This window comes from Panthera onca, chromosome D1 (assembly GCF_046562875.1).
Source record: "Panthera onca isolate mPanOnc1 chromosome D1, mPanOnc1 haplotype 2, whole genome shotgun sequence".
Classification (NCBI taxonomy): domain Eukaryota; kingdom Metazoa; phylum Chordata; class Mammalia; order Carnivora; family Felidae; genus Panthera; species Panthera onca.
The window spans coordinates 27,913,277-27,937,354 of NC_138348.1; the positions used below are offsets into that span (position 1 = coordinate 27,913,277).

General features: G+C 39.2%; 1 protein-coding gene across 6 annotated transcripts in view; it reads right to left on the reverse strand.

Annotated features, from left to right (window-relative positions):
* Positions 1-15,078, reverse strand: part of HIPK3 (homeodomain interacting protein kinase 3) — a 91,001-nt gene extending 75,923 nt beyond the window's left edge. For 4 of the 6 annotated variants that reach the window (XM_078433365.2, XM_078433363.2, XM_078433364.2 and 1 more), the window contains exon 1: positions 14,967-15,078. The gene's annotated coding sequence lies outside the window, so the exon portion shown is untranslated. The other 2 variants (XM_078433362.2, XM_078433361.2) reach the window with 2 other exon arrangements.
* Positions 15,079-24,078: the final 9,000 nt, after the last annotated feature.

The following is a 24,078-nucleotide window of genomic DNA, read 5'->3' on the forward strand; positions in this document are numbered from 1 at the left end:
AATAAACATTAAAAAAAAAATGAATAGTCTTTGCTTTTAGGAAAAACATTAGGGGCGAAAAATATACATATATTAGGGGTAACGAGATATCATGACTACAACTCACAAAGTTCAGGAAAAAATACAGATAGAGAGAAAAAAGTAAATACAAATGGAATAAAATATTAATATCTGAAGAATCTAGGCGAAAGATACGTAAGAATCTTTGTACTATTGTAATTTTTTTGTAGGTCTGAATTTTTGTTAAGTGGTAAGTTAAACAGAAAAAAAAGAATATGAATGACAGGCATAAAATAAATGTTTTTCTTGCACAAGGCTGCTCTTCAAGGGTTACTCATTTGGGAATGTACTTTTGAGTATTTTAGACATGACCCACATCACCTAAAATCTAGAATCATCAGATACACAATGAGTCCCTGGGATCATCAGCCAACATTAAAAAAAAAAAAAAAAAAAAAAAAAAGTATTCATAAGCAATGAGAAGAAATCTTTTCATTTAAAAGTATTACTTAATTCACAGTAGTTTCTGGAGCTCTTGGTCATTATGTAATTTCTTCAATGGAGACTAAAAGTAGAATTTCACTATGTGCTCCAATTAATTTGACAAAAAGGTCTTCTTATTCTTGAAAAGACAGAGAATCCTAGTACTAGTCTATACAAGGCTCTACAATAGGAATTAGAAAATAGAACCACATTAACTAGCAATATTCAGACAATAAAAAGTAGTTTCTAGTCACACGGTTTCATTTCTCAATTACTGTTTAAAGAGTGTATTTATAAAAGACAAAATAACATGTCCAACTGGAAAACAATAGATAAATACACCAGAAATTAAGTGTTCAATGTGAATAGTAAATGAGTTTAACTCTCTTCATTGGTCATTTAATAAATATCAGTATTTTAAATACCTGTATCATTAACAGGTTATTTTACCAGTATTCTGCCCAGGAAATTACTTACGCTAAAACATTTCACATAAGAAATATGTTCACATAAATGAACTTCCCCTAATGTAAAGCTTCATAAAATAAACTTGCTATCTGAGGTGCCTACAAAACATTTATCTGAAAACACTAAAGTCTTGGGTATTTTCCAGCAGTATTGTGAACAAAGCATCTAGAGAATGTGTTGACTATAACACAAATCAGCATGTTAAATAACAAGCTTCATCTGACTTAGCAAAACATTCCAACTTTTGGAACAGAAAATGACCTGTTGGACATTTCAAAGCTGCTAGAAATCACCCTGCAATACACGCCCCCCCCCCCAACCTTTACTTTAGAAAAGCTGAAAAAGAGTTAATTAAAAGAATACTTAAGGACAATGCTTACTAAAGCATATAATTTTCTAGATTTTTTTAAGCTATCTAAAATCAGACCCTGGAGGTGCTTGGCTGGTTCAGTCAGCAGAGCACGGGACTCTTGATCTCGCGGTCTTGAGTTCAAGCCCCACGTTAGGTATAAAACTTACTTTAAAAAAACTTTTTAAGTTAAATTTTAAGAAATAAAACAACATAAAAACACAGAAATGAAATACTGATAGAAAAATGGACCAAAGTGGGGCGCCTGTGTGGCTCAGTCGGGTTAAGCGTCAGACTTTGGCTCAGGTCATGATCTCACGGTTTGTGAGTTCAAGCCCCGCGTCCGGCTCTGTGCTGACAGCTCAGAGCCTGGATCCTGCTTCGGATTCTGTGTCTCCTCCTCTCCCTCTGTGCCTCCCATGCTCATGCTCTGTCTCTGTCTGTCAATAATAAACACTTAAAAATTTTTTCAAAAAAAGAAAAATTGACCAAAGATAAAAAGTTCACCTGAAGCACTCCCTTCCTTGAAGAAAACTTTAAGACTAACAATGCAAATCTAGTTTATAAAACTTTAGTACAAAGAAAATTTTTATTTATTTTATTTTAACATTTCTTTCTTTTTTTTTTTTTTCTTTAACTGAGAGGGTGTGAGCAGAGGAGGGGCAGAAAGAGAGGGAGAGAATCCAAAGCAGGCTCTGCACTGTCAGCATACACCCTGATGCAGGGCTCAAACCCACGAACTGGGAGACCCTGACCTGAGCCAAAGGCTGACAATCAACTGAGCCACCCAGGCACCCTGAAAACTTTTATTCAAATTGGTCAATCAATATGTATCAATACCTGCATGATGGATTGCTAGAAAAAGTAAACAGCTCTATAACTTTGGGTTATGAACAACTCCCTCAATAGAAAGCCAAATGAATTATTTTTTTTTTTAATGTTTATTCATTTTGAGAAAGAGAGAGATAGAACACGAGCGGGGGAGGGACAGACAAAGAGGGAGACACAGAATCTGAAGCAGGCTCAAGGCTCCTGGCTGTCAGCACAGCACCCGACACAGGGCTTGAACCCACGAACCATGAGACCATGACCTGAGCTGAAGTCAGATGCTTAACTGAATGAACCACCCAAGTGCCCCCTTTATATTTTATAGGAAATCTGTCCAAAAGAACTACCACAAAATTTTATGTTTTGTATAAAAAAGAAAAAAAATCTATGTAACTAACTTTTAGGCAAAGAGGAGTATGAAATATTAAAGACTAAAAAAAACAAAAGTCCAATGATCCTTACCAGAATACCTCCTAACCTAATGTATCTCTAAAACAACTCAAATCAACAGAGGAAGCTGAATCCTAGATTAATAATTTGATCATATGTCCATTGCTGACAAAGCATTATAAAGGAAAAATTCAGGTGATAAAATTTTTGTAAGAAATGATGATTCAAAGTTCTAAATGAACATTTATAGAATCAGAGGACCTGTTCTACAAAACTTCTCAAAATTACAGGCTATCCTAAATAAACAACTTTGAAATTTTCATTTTGTACTCATAACTGAAAGAGAACTATCACTCCAGAGTAACATATATCACAAGAATTAAAATCTAAACACCCGTGAAGAGAGAATTGTAGCTGCTCCCCCCACCACCCACACAAAAAACAGTTTTGTATTTGTAAAAGCTGAAAAGACAAATATTTACAGCAGCATAAGCTTGATTATAGTACTTTTAGTTTTGAAAATATTTATGAACGTTTTAGGGCTTGAAACAATAAACTGGGACAAAAAAGTCAACTACTTGTTCTTTCCATATTCCTTTAAGATCCTACATGGCCCTAAGGTGACCTACACTCTTAAATTCAAAGTTGTTAGGTTTTTTTCCCTACAATTATGTTCTCTCCGTACTCATATTTTAATGGCCCGATATGCCACTTTATATGTCCTTTTTTAGAAATTTTGTGAAGTACCTTCAAAACCTTTCTAATATGGAAACACTATTTTTTAAGTTTCAAATTTTAACTGTCATATATATCTTGTGAACTGGGGTGTCTCACAATGGCTTCAGGAAATCCTGTGCTTCAGGAAACTATGGTATCTCATCAGAAACAATAGAAGGAACAGAAATGAAAATATGTTAAGAAAAATAAATACCTCTTCATTCTCATGACAAATGTGAGGAAGGGGACAAGGCAGAGATTTATAACAAGTCTCCCCAAGAACCTCAGAAAGAAACTAAAGAACAGTGTAAATTCATAAAGACCTAAGGAGGAAAGAAAACAAGCTGCTGCTCAAAAGAGTACTCTCAAAGAAAGGACACTGAATTCTTAGAAATCTATTAGAACTGCTTATGTTTGGTTCTAACTCTAATCATTAACTTTTTTAAATGACACACACACTGCTGGGGCACGTGGCTGGCTCAGTTGGTAAAGCATGTGACTCTTGATCTCAGGGTTGTGAGTTCGAGCCCTATATTGAGCACAGAGATTCCTAAAAATAAAATTGGCAGGGGGTGGGGGGTACGGGCTAGGGAGCTCAGTTGGGTAAGTATCCAACTCCAGCTAAGGTCATGATCTCATGGTTCATGGTTTCAAGCCCCACATCAGACTCTGCTGATACCACAGAGCCTGCTTAGGATCCTCTCTCCCCTCTCTCTCTTCCTCCCCACTCTCTGCTCGAACAGGTGCACAATCAAAAAAAATAAAAAATAGGGGCGCCTGGGTGGCTCAGTTGGTTAAGCATCCGACTTGGGCTCAGGTCATGATCTTGCAGTTCATGGGTTTGAGCCCCACGTCAGGCTCTGTGCTGACAGCTCAGAGCCTGGAGCCTGCTTCAGATTCTGTGTCTCCCTCTCTCTCTGCCCCTCCCCCACACTTACTGTGTCTGTCTCTCTCTTTCAAAAATAAAAACATTTAAAAAATTAAAAATAAATTAAAAATAAATAAAATGACACATTATCAGGTTGCTTGTAATAAGCTTTGCACTGAAACTGTAGAATTATATGGAATTAACAAGGGTGACAAAAATATTTGTCTACTACAAGCCCCACATAAACACTGAAAAAAAAATTTTCACATTAGTGTAAAAAGCCACACTACCATACATGATATTACAAAATTTATGTATCGGAATTACAAATATAAGAAAAATATATTCAGATCTAGCTGAAGAAACTTTTTAAATGCCATCAACATATTAGAAAGATAAAAAAGGTGATTACAAAACTTTAATTCCATTTGAAGATGCCTAAGTAAGTGACAGCTAACACATTTTAAGTTCAAAATTAAGGCCAACTATTGATATCATGGGATAAAATAAAGAAAAAGTATGTTAAATCATGACTAAAAACGGCCAAACAGTTAACAGTTTACGATGAGAAATTTATTTTTAGATAATAACTATAAATCTCTTACTGGCCAAAAGTGACTTTGTATAATTTTTCAGGCTTTTGCATAAGAAGTTAGATAGAATCTCAAACATAAAAGTAATGATCACGTATCAACTATACATGATGAATTTGCCAAAACAGTTATTTTATAACAATGTTAAAACTTAAGGGGTGCCAAGAGTGGCTCAGTAGGTTAAGCGACCGACTCTTGATTTGGCTCAGGTCATGATCTCACAGCCATGAAATGGAGCCCCATGTCAGGCTCTGCCTTTCTGTGCTGATAGCGCGGAGCTTGCTTGGGGTTCTCTCTCTCCCTATCTCTGCCCCTCCCCAGCCCATGTATGCACACACCTGTGCAAGCGCTCTCTCGCTCTCTCAAAGTAAACAAAAAAACATCTAAAAAATGTTATTGGTTCATAGAGACCCTGCAAATTGAAAGGGTAAAAATGATCACTACACCATTACCATTACCTGGAATAAGACTGCTAGAATATGGGTAGACAAGACTAATACATGAAATTTAATATATTTTGCCTTAAAATCATGAAAACATACACACTGTTCACTCCAGGAAGAGGTGAAATTTCTGTATAAAAATCATTTTTAAATTATTCAGTTACTACAAATTACAAAATATTCAGTAAAATGAACCTATTTCCTTCTAGTCATTCCAGGGTATGTTTTATCATATGTTTCCAATCATGGTACATGTATAACTTGGTATGCCAATTTGTTCTATCTAGGATATTTTGAATAGCAGCATAATATTCTGCCATGTGTGCATACTATAATTTGTTGAACTGCTTTTCTTCCCAATTTGTTCACTATATTATATAAAGTTGTGATGAATATTTTCATATAAATAGTTTTTTTACATTCCCAATTTTCTTAGTATGGATTTCCAAAAAGGAAACTTGATAACTACTACTAAATTTTGTTTTACAACGTGCAGATTTTGTTAGGGTTTTTTAATGTATCCACCAGAAATAAATATTTTAAGATTTAAAGTTTCAACATAAACTGCAATAGAAATGAGTGAAGATAACAAAGAGGAAATACAGAAAAAGAAACAAATTTTGACATAAGATAATTCAATCTGAGCTGGCTGTGGGGGGGAATATGGACCTCACTAGTTCAAAAGATGAGCTGAAAGCTCGGAATTAAGTAGGGTATACTATGGATGCAATCACCTGGAGGAATACATAGACTGTGAATAAAAGAAACTAGTGGAGAGCTTAGCAGAAGTAATTTCACTAGAGTGGCATGGACAGAACTATACTGCCCAGGGCTAAGAAGTGAATACAAAAGCAAACAGAGGGTAAAGTACACATTTAAGAAGTCTGGAAGAAATAAAAAGGAAGCCAGGTCCACATCTGAGGAGGCACAATTGAAAGATGGCTGCTTTATGGGGCACCTGGGTGGCTCAGTTGGTTAAGTGTCTGACTTGGGGTCAAGTCATGATCTTGCAGTTCATGAGTTTGAGCCCCTCATCGGGCTATCTGCTGTCAGTGCAGAAACCGCTTCTGATCCTCTGTCCTCCCTCTCTCTATGCCACTCCCCCACCCGTTCTTTCTTTCAAAATAAATAAGTAAACTTAAAAAAAAAAAAAAGTGCAAAATAAAAGATGGCTGCTTTAGATCTCAGGTATCTGAGAGATGCCTGGGTGGCCCAGTCGGCTGAGCATCCAACTCTTAATGTCAGCTCAGGTCTTGATCTCACAGTTCGTGAAATCAAGCCCTCACGTCGGGCTCTGCATTGACAGCTCAGAGGCTGCTTGGGATTCTCTCTCTCCCTCTTTCTCTGCCCCCCTCCCCAAAATAAATAAATAAACATTAAAAAAAAAAAAAAAAAGATCTCAGATATCTGAACATTTTTAAAGGCTGAAGAAAAAAGGCCCAAGAAAGGGGGGAAGAGGAGGCTTGAAGTTATTGGACAGGCTCAAGATGCTGAAAAAAAACATTTCCAGATGAAATCCACAATAGACAACAGGCAGGAATCTTGGAGGGAAGCAGATGTTTCAGTCCTTCAGAGAGTGGTGAAAATCTATAGGGTGTACTAGTAGAAGTTATATCCAGAGGTAGAGGGTTGGAAATCTGGAGGAAGTTCATACCTATTGACCTCTATGCAGGAAATAGACTCATCTGCTAGAATTCAAGAAGTGAGGGGTTGGGGCACCTGGGTGGCTCAGTCAGTTAAGCATCCAACTCCAGCTCAGGTCATGATTTGGAGGTTTGTGGGTTGGAGCCCCATGTCAGGCTCTGTGCCGACAGCTCGGAGCCTGGAGCCTGCTTCAGATTCTGTGTCTCCCTCTCTCTCTGCCCCTCCCCTGGTCACTGTGTGTGTGTGTGTGTGTGTGTGTGTGTGTCTCAAAATTAAATATTTTTTAAAATTAAAAAAAAAAAAAAAAAGAAGTGAGGGGTAGAGTAGGGTTTTGAGAAGCAAAGTGTGTGGGCAGGTACCTGTAAAGCTGTTCAGTAAAGATGCTACCTTGATTAAAGGATATAGGTAAAGCAGCACATGCCTGTATTTGATTACTTTTATAATAATTATATGTTTGATTCCCCAATGTCTATTATGCAGTTTAAGGGATATAAAAACTTTTAAGACATGGTCTCTGACCTGAAGAAACAGTTCAGATACTATTTCATATTTTGAAATGTAAAAATTTCCCAAAATGTAATGTATTAGGTTACCTCCTAAGTTATAAATTGAGGCATTTTCTTCCAGTCAGATTATGAGAAACAATTTCAAGCTAGATATACCCTCAGATGTGAGATACTTAAGAGAGATTTCACAAGTAACAGAGTAGCAACTGGATATACTTTCAGAAATGCCACACTGGGCTTAGGGCAACTCAGAAGGCAAACATTCCAACTGTTTTCTACTCAAAAGTATTAGCAAACCAATTATGTTATAGTCCCTAACAACCTAAGTGAGTTTCCACACAGAGTTCAATTTTAAATTCACAGGTATAAAATATCAAGATCGCACAAAATTGTCAAATTTCATTAAGACTATATCATATACAATTATAATGGGGCAATGTAATAAAATACTTGTCCTTTTTGCATGACTTGGCTTCAAGGACCCCAAGTTATATATACTTTTGATTTACATAAATTAAGAACAAGTAATACCCCTTCTGCATAGTGACTTCAAATAAGTTACAACTAGCAACTTCAATATTCTTAAAAGTACCTTAAAATGGAATTCTATCTATACCCTGGTTTTCACCTTCTATTTTCTTTCCAGTTGGCATAGGAATGAGGTTTGGAGAGCTCTGCATTTCAAATTTAGAAGGTAAAAATACAGTTAGCAAAGCAAACCTATTAGAATTTTCTCAAGCAATGCAAGAACTGTGCATGTCCAAAAGGAAAAACCATGAGAAAAAGAGAACTGAATTAACCATATCTAAGAAATATGAATTTCCACTTGATTTAAATTAACATACAACCTATTTCTATAAAACCGTGAGACTACTAAACTTGTCAGACTTGACAGAAAAGCTTGTAACAAAAATTAAATTCATAGAATCTTTTTCATATGTTCAAGTGACTTTTTCAGCTTTCAACACTACAAGGATGGCAAGTATTAATATGCAACTTTCAGAAGCTAAACCATTCCTGATCATTTTAAATATCATTTATTTATTAAATAAACAGTCTTAAAAAAAAAAAAAAAACTTGAACATGCTATACGTGTATCATTTTTCTCAGGCAGTGTTCTCCAGCTCACATACATACGCACAAATATAAAAGAACATGTACAGTAGTAGGCTAATTTCACCTACTATTTGCTCAAAGCAGGAACCATGTCTCCCTCTCTTCATTCATAGCACAGTATCCTGCACTTAGTGGACACGCAAATATATACCAGATAAAAGTTTTCACTCACATATTTTATCACTGTTTTACCTGACACAAAATTTCATTTATTTGTGGTATCTGTGATCCAGCTACAAAAAAATATTTTAAGCATAGTAACCAGATTAAAAACCTAATATTTTTGAACCCAATACTATTCTTATCTAACTTAAAACACAAAACTACAGTTAATATACTGCAGAGATACTTGTACTGCCTCCACTGAAACTGATTACGAATTGGTCCAAAACATGGATTTGAGAAGGTAGTGAAATGTAACATCATAGCTATAAACTATATAGCACATAACCAGCACTTTTCATTATGATTTTGCCACTTTATGCTATTTAATCTTAATATAAGTTATCACAAATTACATATTTAAAGCCCTCCAAAGTATTAATTTAAATCATACCTTAGAAGAAATGTCTCTAGAAAGTCAGGTTCAATTTTCAATATGTTATCACTCTATCTAACTTATTAACTATTTAAAACTGTACATTATATATCTAAAGTCGTATAGTTTACCAAACCTACAAGGCTCTTGTTGTATTATTAAACAGATAGCACTCAGTCAAAATATACGCAAATGATATCTTTAAGCCCTTTAAATAACCACTTTACAGGGTATGAAACATTTTCTAACCAAGTTTTTTCTGCAAATGTTTCAAAGCTTACTATTTCATATTTTTAAAAAATGCTAAGATACTGTATTTAATTTATGAATAATACACAACAAAGTAGAGGGAAGCTAAAGAACTGACATTAACATAAACATTTTTAGTAAGTCATATGCTTTTATTTTTCAATTTCTAAAATGGAATACAGATCTCCAACTTAAAACGGGATCACATCCCGATAAACCCATCATAAACTGAAAATACCAAGTAGAAAATGCATTTAATACACCTAACCTACCAAACATCATAGCTTAGCCTGGTCCACCTTAAACATACTCAAACACATTAGCCTACACTTGGGCAAAATCATCTAACACAAAGCCTATTTTATAATAAAGTGTTGAATATCTCAAGTAATGTACTGAATAGTGAAAGTGAAAAACAGAATAGTTGTCGTGGTACAGAATGGTTTTAAGTATATCACTGTTGACCCTCATGATTGTCAGCTGTCTGGGAGCTGCGACTGCCTCTGCCCAGCATTACAGGAAGAGTATCAGACCCCATGTTGCTAGCTTGGAAAAAGATCAAAATTCAAAATTCCAAGTACACAAATGTGTATACACATGTGTTTACACCATAGTAAAGTCAAGAAATCATAAGTCAAACCATGGTAAACAGTAACTGGCTAGTCATATGCAGCCAAGTTTTATAGTTTCTATCAAATTTTAAAGGCAACGTTCTTGGTAAGCCATATGCAATCAAATGTAATTTATAAAAACTACACAATTCTAAAGGTGGAGGTAATGACTCATTCTGTTCATCTAATTACTTCAAAAATCTATCAAATCTAAACATTTTTTTTCAAATTAGAAAAGATGCTCCAGCATGAATGATTATGTAAAATAAAAAAAAATAAAAAAATTATCTGACTACCACTGACAATCCTTTATTTACAATGTGACCAAGAATTAGCCTTTCACAATTTCGATCCTTACCTAAAGTACAGCTCAAAGGTACAAACTACTGTATTTCTCTTTATTATTCTTCTCTAAATCTCCATTTCTTTTAGGTATGATCTTTTTAAGGGAAAAAAAATACACTGCAACAAAAAAAAAAAAAAAAAATGAAAAGTACATCTGGAAATCTAATCTTTAAAAGAAGAGATGTTAATCTCAGAAAGTAAACATGGACTGAGTGACAGCAGAGAAGTCGGGTTTTAATTCAACTTGAAAAACCTCCATTCATTTATTATATGCACCTTAGTTTTATTTTCAAGTATCTCTAAAAACTAAAAAAAAAAAAAAAAAAAAAAAAAAAAAGGTTATTCCTATAAATCAAACTCATTTTAATAGCAATTAATATGTTCTATGCTCTTCACACTTCTGGTTTCAAATTAGGCATATAATGTAAAATTTTTGTAACTGTACAGAACGTTTATCTTTCCTAAATTCTACATTAAGCAAAGTCCTTTGGATTGAAAAGACAAAAGACAAAAAGAAAGGAAGGTAAGGGCAGGGAGTGGGTTTTAAAAACCAGTCAAGGATGATAAACAGGTATTATTTCATAAATCCGATCTTTTAACAGGTGCCACCGTATATTCCTAATCTTTCCCCCAAGCTACCCCATATTTCACTGATTTCATAACTAAGTGAACTCTGATCTCTAGCAACTTGAACATTTAAGTCAAAACAGATTTCTAAGTTTCAGAAATTTAATTAAATGAGCCTCTTCCTCCAACTAGGGCCCAGCTTCCCCTACCTTACCTGCCCACTACCTTCCCTCCCATTCACTCTTCCCCAGCAAGGAAAGATTCTGTCTTAGAAAACTGAAGATATTGTTTGGGTCAAAGTAACAAAATACACTGAAGGTAAAACATAGTGTCCTTGGCTTGTTTCAGTTCAAAGATTTTCTGTTGGAAAAAGATAGCTTTCTAAAGTACAAACTTGGCATTCAATACAAAATACAAAAGATAAAATAAATCAGTTTACTGACTTAACTGTCATCAAACCACAAATACCACCCTAAAAATACAGTATTTCCAATACTCGACCAGTTATTTTTTTTTTTAATTTCCACACAAACCCAAGTCCTAAGAGCCTCTAGCTCCCCGGCATAACAATGTGTGCTCAGAATCCAGACAATATGTTGCCTTTTGTGTAATGACATATGGCCCAAGTATCAACAGAGGAGAGCAGCCTGATCTGCCAAATAGGTCAAGGTCTAATATGACAAACATTTAGGTAAAATTTGTAACACATACCTTCCAAATATCTATTCTAGCTTGGTCCTAACAGTGATTAAGATAAGATCCAAAAAAACAGTTATGACAAAGCTACAGAAGCAGCAAACTAATATCGTTTCTCTCTAAATCACTTTTTTTTTTCCTTCCCCAAATCACTCTTAATTCAACCAAAAAAATAGGCTGTATTTCCTTAGGTCAGCCACATAAGTCCTCTGGCTACCCTGAAAATCGACATGGATTCAGAACTTCCACTCCAAACATGTATCCCTATTCAACTTCTGTTAAGTGCTTGAAGATACTAATCAAGTTGTTTTTTAAGCAGCTGGACCCAGAACTAGTAACGACATTTAAAATAATTCCTTTAGACTTACATTTGTATTATATAGAAAGGACTACCTAAACAAAGTTTTCAGCAAGTTGTCTGAGCGGGGTGTGGGTCAGGGACACCTTTAAAAAGTAATAAAACTTACTGACAGACTCCTCCACGTTAACGAAATTCTAGCAGTTTGTCTCACAAATAACTTCCAAGTTAAACATACCACACTTTAAGTCTCAACTTCAGACATTAGAAAATTAGGACAGCAGCAAACCCAGAAATTTTTACATGAACATTTCTTTTGGCAGCAACAATATAATCATATAGCAAGTTACTCTGTGTCCTCTAATAGTTGAGAGACAAGAATAACTCTGGAGGGATATTTTAAATACCGAAAACTTTAAAGTTCTTTAGAACACACTTAAATCCAAATATTGCAAAGACATCTTTATCTCTAAACTCAAACATAAATGGAATGCAATGGAAACTACATTATTCATGCCTTTTAACTACCAATGACACAATTCTAACGTACCATATGACCACCTTCGGCGAACTGCCGCAGAGAACATAGAAATCTAACTTCAAGTTACCAAAATAAGTCATTCTAACACTCAAATGGAAAATAACATGCAACCCAGTATTCCATTCAATGCATGTGAAACAGGTTTAGGAAACAGTTTTTCAGCATTCTGAAATTTATATTTTTCCCCTACCTATACATACCTTCAGTGTTCATTTATCAAATATTTAAAACAAAAGCTCAATCAAAAAGCTCATTTGACAGCTGTTGCTATTTTAAGTTGCAAGGGGGGAAAAAAAAGGCTTTTAAAATTTTGCAATAAACAAATACTTAAGTGCCCTGCCATACTGGCTACAGCAGCCTAACCTCTGTAATTTGCACCTTATTTTATGGTGCTCCATGACAGGACATCCAAAAAATTAAAACAGTATGATCTGAAGCTTCTTTTCAAGCATGTTTACAAGAAGAATTATCTCATAAAAACTGTCCACTTTTATGTGACTCTAAAACTCCATGCCCAGAAGCCAATGACTGGTTTATAAGCAAGATAATGACTAGTTCAATGGAAAAGGTATTATGACAATAAACTAAGACTGGCTCACCATGTTATGATCTGCTTGCCTAATATGTGTTTAGCTACTGTAGTCAGCAATGTCCAAATATAAATTTGAAACATTTAATGACTGGTTCTGTTCTAGATTTCAAGCTCATCTTACCTTTTTAAAACATAGTTTTAATCTAAGGCTCTCCACAAAAAAAAAAAAAAAAAAAAAAAAAAAGTCTTTTTTAGAAAATATATTCCCTAAAGTAGAAAAAAAAAAAAAATTCAGGTCCAAATTAAATGATTTAATTTTATGATAAGTGCAAAAAAAAAAAAAAAAACCCGCAATGAAATGTCCAAATTCTAAAATATTTCAGCACCCCTCCACCTTAACACAAATTAAAAGCAAGTAGTTTCAAAAATAAAAGAAAAATAAACCTCAAACAGGTTGAGCATTATATTTTGTAAATAAGAGTTGTCTACACTTTATGAATGGGCCCATAAATATACCAAGAAAACCTTATTTTAAAAGGTACTTTATTTGGTTGGTTACACTTCAATTACTGTTCAGTGGCATGTAACCAATAAAACTATAAAAACTACTTTTTAAAGGTCAGCCTTATTTTGTTTACTTAAATACTAAGTTTAATCATGACCTATCAAAACCTTATCATGGCTCACTGTATAAAATTAGCACTGCACTTGCAAACATAAGCAGAATCTAGACTTATCAAACATATGGTGAGGCCTGCCCAGCTTCTGAAAAATTAAATGAGAATGTAGGATTAAAATGTTTTAGCTGGGTAACAAAGCCCACCGATCCAGCTCAAAAGTTTTCATCAAAAATTTTATCAAAAGGGGTACCTCTTAAAAATTAAGGCACCAAGAAATTAAAACTTTGAAATAAAGTGAAATGATGTGAACATTAAGTAATTCCACGCCACAGAAGTACTTCCAAGCAAATACCTAAAACGGGAGGGACGGGGGAGGCGAGGGAGAATCAACCGATCTCCAAACTACTAGAAGGTACACAGAAGCACAAGCAACCCCAGGCTGGTGAACCAGCTAACTTTCCCGGCCCAGTACCAGGGAGACAATCTAACAAAGTCGACAACAGAACCAACCACGAGCTTTCCCTGTAAACTGGACCGATAATCTGAAAAACTTCACTCTTGCTAATAGAAGCTCCTTATAATTAGAAGCAGCGACCTGACAGGTGGAAAAATCAATTCTAACAGGGCAGCAAGAGGTTGTGAAAACACAGTTCAAGGACTGAACGTGTTATGACTACTCTGTAACAGGTCCAAGGTAATTTACGCACACACCCTTTCGCGCAATTCCTCAAGCCGAGATAAGATTGGGCAACAGGCTTAGCTGAGAGCCACATACCATTTTAAAACAGCCGTCTCTCTTCCGACAGGAAAACAGACATTCCCATCCGAAGTCTTTCCGCGAGTTCGCGAAGGGAAGCGGGCGGCCGCCACCGTAACGAGAGAAGCCGGCAACAGCCCCGTCGCGCGGCCGCCACGCCTTCCTCCGGCCGCGGCAGGGGACGCGGAGCGGCGGGTCACATTTCTCCTCCCCAACAATCACACGCACTCACGTCTCCTGAGTTGACACCCTCTAAACCGGCCGCTCGGCGACGCTGGTGACTGGGCCACAAAGCCAGGGACGCAGCCATCGGCTGGGGCGCTCAAGTTGCGTGCGTGCGTGCGCGTGTTTGTGTTTGTTCCCCTTAATGAAAGACAAGAGGTCTCCGTAGTTACGGCCTAGGGTTGCGGTGGGGAAAGAGGCCCCCTGTGGGACTAAACAAAACTTCGGTTGCTGGGAAGAGCGGTTGCGCAACCCTGGCAGAGGAAAGGCCGGGGCCGCCCAGCCCGGCCCCGGCGCGGCTTCCCGGAGGCTGCGCCACCGCGCGCACCAGGCACGCGCGGCCCCCGCGTCCGGCGGCCTCGAGCCCCAGGCGGCCCCCGGACTCGCCGCTCGGCGGGGGCCGGGGCGAAAACGCAGAGCACCGGAGCGCAGGGGAGGCGGTCGGGGATGCAGGGCGCGCGACGGCTGCGGGCCTCTGCAGCGGTGTAGGGCCCGGCCGGAGTCCAGCCGGGGGCCCGGAGGCCCCGCGAGAGGAGCTGCTCCCCCCACCCTGGGGTGGGGGCGCCCCTCGCCCTGTTCCCTTACCTTCCTAGAGGCCTGCGCTCTCCCCTCTTCGGGCGGCCGCAGCCCTGAGCATGTCCGGGATGGGGTGCGGGGCCGTGCCGGGGACAGGGAGCCAGGCGCTTCAGCAGGCGGCACCACCCAGCCCGGGCTCAGCCCCTCTCCGCGGCCGCTGCCATCTTGTCCTGGCGGCTGAGAGGAAACGGCGAAACACCCTCCCCCGACCGCTGCTGCTGCTACTGCTGCTCTGGCTGCTGAGCGCCGGGCCCGTCTCCCTCATCTTCCTTCCCGGGGATTTGGGGTGGGGACCGCAGGGCTGGGGCGAGGGGTGGCGAGAGGCCGGCCGGCCGGCCTCCGACTGCTGGGGCCTACGGGCGGCGCGGGGTGCGGGGCCCGCGGCGGCGGGGGCCCATTCCTGACGCCCCTGCCGCGAGAGGAGGAGAAGGAGACAGCCAGGAGACGCGGCGACGCCGGGGCCCGCGGCTCGGTCTCCTCAGGCCGCCGCGCTGCCGACAGTCGTCACGGAGGCAGCTGCCGCTGGCCGCCCCAGTCTCGGGCCCCTCCTCCGCGCCCGCCGGCCTCGGCCGCCGCCTCCGCAGCGCCACCGCCCGCCGGGCCGCGCTGCGCGCCGAGCCCGGGCGGCCCCGCTAGCCTCCGGCCCCGGCGCCTCCGCGAAGCCCCTCCCCGGGGCCCGCCCGCAGCCGCGCCCTTGTAGCTCCGAGCCCGCCTGGCGGCCGGCGTGGACCGGACCCGGGGCTCCCTCCCGCCAGCCCGCCCGCCCGCCGCCGCCGCAGCATCCGTCAGCGCCCCCTCTGCCGTTCTGAACCTCGCACTAGGCCCGCTTTGACAAAAATACACAGTTAAAAAAAGATCCTAACCCCCACCCACCCACCCGAAGAAAGGATTAAAATGAGGAAGCAGGATTTTACAGGCCTTTCGAGATGCCGTAATCACAGTTTACCCTTCCTCCAATTTAGGATCTGTTTCTTGGTGGCTTGTTTTTTGTTTGTTTGTTTTTTTGTTTGTTTGTTCTTAAGGGTTCCAAAAATAAGGAAAGGGGAAATGCTTGATCGAGTGAACAGTCCCAATCTAAAACAGGTCCCTCCGTCTCCGCCTTCCCAAAGAGTCAAGAGAATTGTAAAGTCGGATTGAAGTAAAGGCCTTCCTGCAAATGTTCCAAGAGCCTCTCTAAGGCCCCAACCGCTGTCATCGTGAAGTATACCCACCTCTGTGTTGATAACTCCATCAAGTTAGTTCCTCTCCCAGAGACTAGTTACCTCCCTCCTGGAGACTAGGAAATCAACAGAATGGCCCATCTCAAGCAACGTAATCATAGAATTAAAGAATTTTAGAGATGAAAGAAACTTAGAGATCCTTGGTCCAAACTCTTAAGCTAGGACAGGGCTTCAAAGAAGCTGAAGAGACCTCCCCAAGGTTATACAGCAAAGCCTCGGTCTGCACGCCGTCTCTCCCCTTCTTTGCGCGAAGGAACAACTGACTTTCTAGTACCTATCATTCAGAGTTAATTTTGCTTAATACTTCTTTCCTTTTGTTCTTAACTTTTGATTTTTTTGGAAACTGAACACCTTTCTCCAAGAAAGCGTCCTTTGTTCCTTTCGTAAGTCCCTCACTAGGAGGTTTGACTCTACCATGCATGTATTTTTACTCAGACATTTTCTATTGCAGTAACTGGGACAGGCAGGGCAAAGGGAGTGGCAAATTGCTGCATATTTAATACTACACATTTATCCCCTGCTGCTTTTCAAACTGGGAGAGGAGTATTTTTGAGGATTCCTTTTAAAAAGAGAAAAGGATAGTATGCCTGAGGCAGTTGGAAGTTATTTTCAAATGAGGGTTGTTTTCTTCAAGTTAGGGAGGATAACCAGTGAGGCTTCCAAAACAGAAAAACAAAACAATGACTGTCTCTCAGAGAGATAGCAACATATTAGCCATTCCTTTTTACTTAGTATTTAGTTACTTTTGACTTTTTAAAAAAAAAGCAATAGTTAAAAGAACCAAAAAAGGATAAAAACACTGCTGGCAGGAGAAAGTTACAATAATAAAAATCTCAGTGAAAGAAGGGAACTATTCCACTAGAACTTCAAATTTCCAGAATTTTTGCAAAACATTTCTCTGGATGACTTCTAATAGGAGGTTTCAATTCTCCCTACTTGTGGCATTACTACCTTTATGGACAAGCAGGGGAAAAGGAGGATTTTGTTTGGGCTTTTTTTCCCCTTTCTATCCCTGACATTGGTATTCACCACACTGCAAGTTCCAGGAGAGAATTCTATTTTTTCTTTTTTAACAATTGCATTGCCAGTACTTACAGTGCCTGATTTATAGTTGTCTTTAGTAAATGCTGCTAAATAAGTCAATGAACACTGTTCATTCAAGTACTCCTCCACTTTATACCTACTGTCTCCTAACTTAATCCCTTTACTTGCAATCTCTTCCCTCTCCAATCCATTCTGAACACCATCTAGATAATTTTTCAAAGCCCCTGACTTAGCCACTTTATGAAGTTTGTAAGAAAAAAATGGAAAATTTCCAGTGTTCTTTTCAAAAATGAAGACTACTGGGGCACCTGGGTAGTTCAGTGGTAAGTGGTCTGACTTTGTTCAGGTCATGATCTCATAGTTCGTGGGTTTGAGCCCCACCTCACGTTGGGCTCTGCACTGACAATGGAGAGCCTTCTTAGATTGTCTCTCTCACTCTCTCTCTCTCTCTTCCCCTGCCTAGCTTGTGCTCTCTCTCTCTCTCAAAATAAATATACTTTTTTTAAAAACGCAGACTACTAAATTATATGTGAAAAACTTAACTGTGTGTAAAAAGATGGTACCAAATAATTCAATAATATTTGCATTCAGAAATACTACTTGAATACTATGTACTGGGCACTGTGCTATCATCTGAGGATACAATGAAAAGGTAGACACCCTGTGAGTTTATACTCTCTCTAGAAAGTTGGCTATTATACAAATAACTAATTTAATATTAATAAGCATTATTTAAAAAAAGTATACATCCTGCAATGAGAGGATAGACCCTAATCAATTTTTTTTTAATGTTTATTTTTGAAAGAGAGAGAGACAGAGCATGGGCAGGGGAGGGGCAGAGAGAGAGGGAGACACAGAATCTGAAACAGGCTCCAAGCTCTGAGCATCAGCACAGAGCTCGACTTGGGGCTTGAACTCACAAACTGTGAGATCATGACCTGAGCCAAAGTCAGACGCGTAACCCACTGAGCCACCCAGGTGCCTCTAGACACCTGAGAGGGTAGGGAAGCCATAAAAAAAAAACCTCATTCGTTTCTCTCTCTCCTACTAAACACTTCCTGAGGAAGAATCTCCTGACCTCTCTAAGCCAAATCCTGATACATCCTTCATGTGTAGCATTTTTCTCATTTGCCATTTTATGTTTATTTTCTGTTTGTTTGATTGATGTCTACCTCTTCCGCCAATCTGAAAGCTCTGCAAAAGTAGAAAGCCCGTCTTTTTGTACACCATTTTTTCCCAGCTCCAACACAGTGGTGCATAGCAGATGGTCCACAGGACCAGCTAGATTCAGGGCTGCAAAAGGAAAAGGTGGGGCACCTTGTTTAAAATCATGAAGGATTTCAAGATGGTAAGAGCAGAGCATTGAGCCCATCGTGGAGACCCCTGAAACACTGGGCTGTGTGCAACTACTCGAGATGAATGAGTGAATGAAAGTAGAGATCTGACAGATGTGGTGAAAGTAGCCCAGAACACACTTAAGACCAGAGAAAAGACATATGCAAAAGTCACATAGAAAAAGGCAATAGAGAGTGGAAATTTTGAGAAACCGTTTTTAGTGAGAGTGAGAGGATAAATCCAAGCAGATGAGGGTAGAGGAAGAAAGAAACCTAGTCTACCTGCAAAGAATAAGAATAAAAGGAATAAATAAGAGTACAAATAAAAAATAAGAATAAAAAGAATAAGAGGACCTTATTCTAAGGAGGGCCACAACATGATACAAAAAACAAACAAACCAACCAAAAAAACAGCTATGGGCTTCAGGTGTGGGAACCATCTATTTTTCTTCTTTGCACTTTTCTGTGTTTTTAAATTTTTCCTTCTAGTAACTTCCAGTTTCATTCAGAGTAAAAGCTAAAAACCTGACAACAGACCTAAAATGGTCTCTAAGACCCTAGGTAGACCTGGTCCACAAAAGGCCTTCTACTTTTTGTGTCCTTACTGTACATTCTTCTTCAAAGACTCCAGTCATTTTTCCTCCTCAGGACCTTACTCAAATGTTACCTTGTCAGTGAAGACTTCCTTGGTGATAACCACCTATACATATACAAACTCCCTGGGTTGGTTTGTTTCTTTAAGTTTTTTAACTTGTTTTTTTAGTAATCTCTACACCCAATGTGAGGCTCAAACTCACAACCCTGAGATCAAGAGTCACATGCTCTTCTGACTGAACCAGCCAAGTGCCCCAAACTCCCTGTTTTTATTTTTATCCTTAGGACTTACCACCATCCATGGTGTAGATTTTTCTGTCCCCTTCTCACCATTTCTTCCTCAAAGGTAAGCTCCCTGGCAGCAGAATTTTTGGTCTATTTTGTTGGCTGCTCCATACCCAGAGGGTGGATCACTCATTGCCTGGTGTACAAAGGAACTCAATAAATACTTTGAACAACTCAGAGGTTAGGGGTGCTGACCCCCCAATCCGTGCAATCAAAAATCTGCATATAATTTTTGACTCACCCAAAACTTAATTACTAACAGCCTACTGTTGACCAGAAGCCTTACTGATAACACCCTCAATTAACACATATTTTGTATGTTATACGTATTGCATAGTATGTTCCTACAATAAAGTAAGCTAGAGAAAAGAAAATGCTATTAAGATGGGGCGCCTGGGTGGCTCAGTAGGTTGAGCGGCTGACTTCAGCTCAGGTCATGATCTCACACTCCATGAGTTGGAGCCCCGTGTCGGGCTCTGTGCTGACAGCTCAGAGCCTGGAGCCTGGAGCCTTCAGATTCTGTGTCTCCCTCTCTCTCTGCCCCTCCCCCGCTAGTGCTCTGTCTCAAAAATAAATAAAAACATTAAAAAAAAGAAAAGAAAATGCTATTAAGAAAATCACAGGGGTGCTTGGGGTGCCTGGGTAGCTCAGTCGGTTAAGTGTCTGACTTCAGTTCAGGTCATGACCTCCCAGTCCATGGGTTGGAGCACCATGTTGGGCTCTGTGCTGACAGCTCAGAGCCTGAAGCCTGTTTCAGATTCTGTGTCTCCCTCTCTCTCTGCCCCTCCCCTGCTCACGTTCTGTCTCTTTCTCTCTCTCAAAAATAAATATTAAAAAAAAATTTTTTTAATTAAAAAAAAAGAACAAAAGAAAATCACAGGGGTGCTTGACCGGATCAATCAGTAAAGCATGTGACTCTTGATCTCAGGGTCATGAGTTCAAACCCCACATTGGGTGTAGAGATTACTTTAAATAAATAGAATTTTTTTAAAATTTTAAAATAAATAAATAAAAAATCCAAACAAGAGAAACACATTTACAGTACTGCACTGTATTTACTGGGAAAAAAATCTACATATAAATAGACTTGTGCAGTTGAAACCCATGTTCTTCAAGGATCAACTTGTATTTGTAAAATAAAAAAAACAAATTTTCTGTGTAAGCAGTATGAAACTCTGCAAACTCATAGTGCAGTCACAATCGCTTGAGATCATCCAGACATGAAAGCTAAGACCTCTTTCTCTCTCTTTTAGGTCTTTCCCCAACCCCCAAACCCAAAAATTACTCCCTCCAAAGAAGACCAGTCCTCCTTCCACTTACCTTGTGTTCATCACTGCCCTTGTTCCTCACTGTACCACATGTAGATGTCACTATAGAGAAATGGCCCTTCCACAGGCTAAGCAGAGGATGGGGATACTTCTGCAAAGAAAAATCTTGGGATTTGTCACAGAGCCTGGGTCATCCACATGCACTCTCCTTCCTCAGGAAGTTAGGGGTTTATTGGTTTGTTTGTTTTTCTCCAGACCCTAGGTATCCTTTCCTGCCACTGGGGGTTTGGGAAGCTGTGAGGAGGACCTAGTCAACCAAAAAGAGCTCCCTAACTACAGGTCTGAGGCAGGAGAGTTTCAGCAGGGGGCTTCTAGGGTTTCCTCTCTCCCAAAGGTCCTGGCCTCCTTATGCAAATAATTTACCTCCTGCTAGAGATCAGTTTTGTATACCTGGGCCTCAGGGAGGGGCAGCTGGAATGGAAAAAACATTCAGGAGTGTCTCACTCCTACCTACATTTGCATAGCTGACTGGCCCACACAAGTAACTCTTTGCAGCCCAAAGACCTGTTTCTGTTCCAAGAAGAAGAAGAAGAAGAAGAAGAAGAAGAAGAAGAAGAAGAAGAAAGAAAGAAAGAAAAAGAGAGAAAGAAAGAAAGAGAGAAAGAAAGGAAGAAAGAATGAGAGAAAGAAAGAAAGGAAGAAAGAATAATCTCATCTTAATCTGGAAGCTCACAAATCTTATCTGAATCTGAGGGTTCCATGTTACAGTCAGCAGAAAGTAAAAATCTCATATAGTAAAATTCATCCTTGTAAAGTTTCCAAATTGCCCATAAAGTGCAGTATACATTGTTTCGTGTACATAACCTTGTACAAATATTATGTACCTCTAAATGGTCTGCTACTTGTAATTAGTTACAAAGTCTATTTTCCACAGGTTCCGCTTCTTAGAGCACTTCAAAAATTTTATGAAGATTGTAACTTGTTGGCTTTTCCAGTTTCACCCTCGTCTTAAGATAGAATCTATAGGGGTGCCTGGGTGTCTCAGTCAGTTAAGCGTCTGACTTTGGCTCAGGTCATAATCTCACAGTTCGTGGTTTCAAGCCCTGAGTCAGGTTCTCTGCTGACAGCACAGACCCTGCTTTGAATTCTCTTTCTCACTCTCTCTCTCTGCCCCTTCCCCACTTGTATTCTTTCTCTCCCTCAAAAATAAAAATATAAACATTAAAAAAAATAGAATCTACCAATCACTCCCTTTAGTAAAGTTTTTCTAAAGCCTTCAGTTGAATCTTTAATTTCTTTCTCCAAGAGTGAAAACACTAACACACCCACTCGTCTGCAACCTAAATGATGTCTCCATGGTTGGAGAATCCTTCTAATTCTTGGCACATTATTTCTATAGGGTTTGCCCAAATGTAAGACTTTTTTCCAGGACTGATTGAATCCATTGTCTAACAGACACCAGCTCATGGAGTGAAAAGCTCTGCCCACACCACACTGTTTACCTTGTTCTCTCTCTCCAGAGCTTCTGGACTTTCATTCTTGGAAGTTAAACGTACTTATAATGCAATATAATAGACTAGTATAGGTTCTATATTAGAAAAAAAATGTTACAACCAAGGAAATTGAAAATGGGCAAATAAAATAAATCATACACCTTGTTTTTCTCTTCTCTTTTCCTTAACTTTTTTTAAATTGAAGTGTAGTTGATATACAGTATTATATTAGTGTCAGGTGTAACATGTAATGATTCAACATTTATAGACATTGCTAAGTGATAAATCTAGCTACCATCTGTCACCATATAAAGTTGTTACTCCATTATTAACTATATTCCCTGTGCTACACATTGTATCCTGGTGTCTTAGTCCATCCATGTTGTTTTGATCTTTACATTTCCCTGCTCACAAACATTCAGACTGTTTCAGCTACTAAAAATGTTCATACTTCTTAGTTTGGCTATTGAGGCACATTACAGTTGGACTCTATAAAACCTTTATAGCCATTTTCCTATAGGCTCTATGACTGCACAGAAGTTTGCTTTTCTCTCTTCCCAATGACACTTTTTATTTCTCCATGCACATGACATTTCTGTCATCAATATTGCCCTCTGTCATTGAAATCCACCTGTCCTTCAAAGTCAAGTCAAATGTTCACTCCTCTAAAAAGCTTTTTTTTTTTTAATTTTTTTTAACGTTTATTTATTTTTGAGACAGAGAGAGACAGAGCATGAACGGGGGAGGGGCAGAGAGAGGGAGACACAGAATCTGAAACAGGCTCCAGGCTCTGAGCTGTCAGCACAGAGCCCAACGCAGGGCTCGAACTCACGGACCGTGAGATCATGACCTGAGCCGAAGTCGGATGCTTAACCGACCAAGCCAACCAGGCGCCCCTCCTCTAAAAAGCTTTGAGTGAGCAGACCACTCCTAAGTGATATTCTTGCATCGCACACATACTTTGTAGGTCCTACCATATGCCAGGCACCGTTATGAAAGTTTTTGTTTAGTAACTCAAGGGTAACTATTACTATTTTCATTTTATAGATGAGGGAATTGAAGCACAGAGATTAAGAAACTTGTCCAAGGTTACGCAGTAAATGATGGAGCTGGATTTGTGCCCAAGTTGTGTGGCTTTAAGCATCTACCCCAAATCAAAGATACTCACTAAAAGCATCCTTTAAAATGTTTTTGTAAAACATGTAGTCATAAAAGAGATTATAATTCCCCTTGAGAAGAGTTTAAATTAAAGAATGTATTCCTGGGGCACCCGGGTAGCTCAGTTGGTTCAGCGTCAGACTTGGTTTCCGCTCAGGTCATGATCTCATGATTTGTGAGATCGAGCCCTGAGTCAGGCTCCATGCTGAAAGCTCAGAGCCTGCTTGGGATTCTCTCCTTCCCTCTCTCTACCCCTCACCTACTCACATGCATGCGTGGTCTCTCTTTTCTCTCTCAAAATAAATAAACATTAAAAAAAAAAAAAAAAAAAGAATGTGTTCCTATAGCTCCTGGCTGGCTCAGTCAGTAGACCATGTGACTCTTGATCTTGAGGTCTTGAGTTCAAGCCTCGTGTTGTACAGGGAGCCTACTTAAATATATCTATATATATAACTATATATATATCTATATATATCTATATATCTATATCTATATCTATATCTATATCTATATCTATATCTATATCTATATCTATATCTATATATATCGTGTTCCTGACAGTTCTTACCATAAAATCATGGATACAACAAACATTAGGCTCTAAAAGGAAAGTAGATGTTTACAGTCGTCTAAAATGGTACATGGAGAAAAGTCAACCAAGCTCGTCCGGTCCCACCTTCTCCTTTTACAGATGAGGAAATAGAAATTCCAGCAAGTGAGAACAG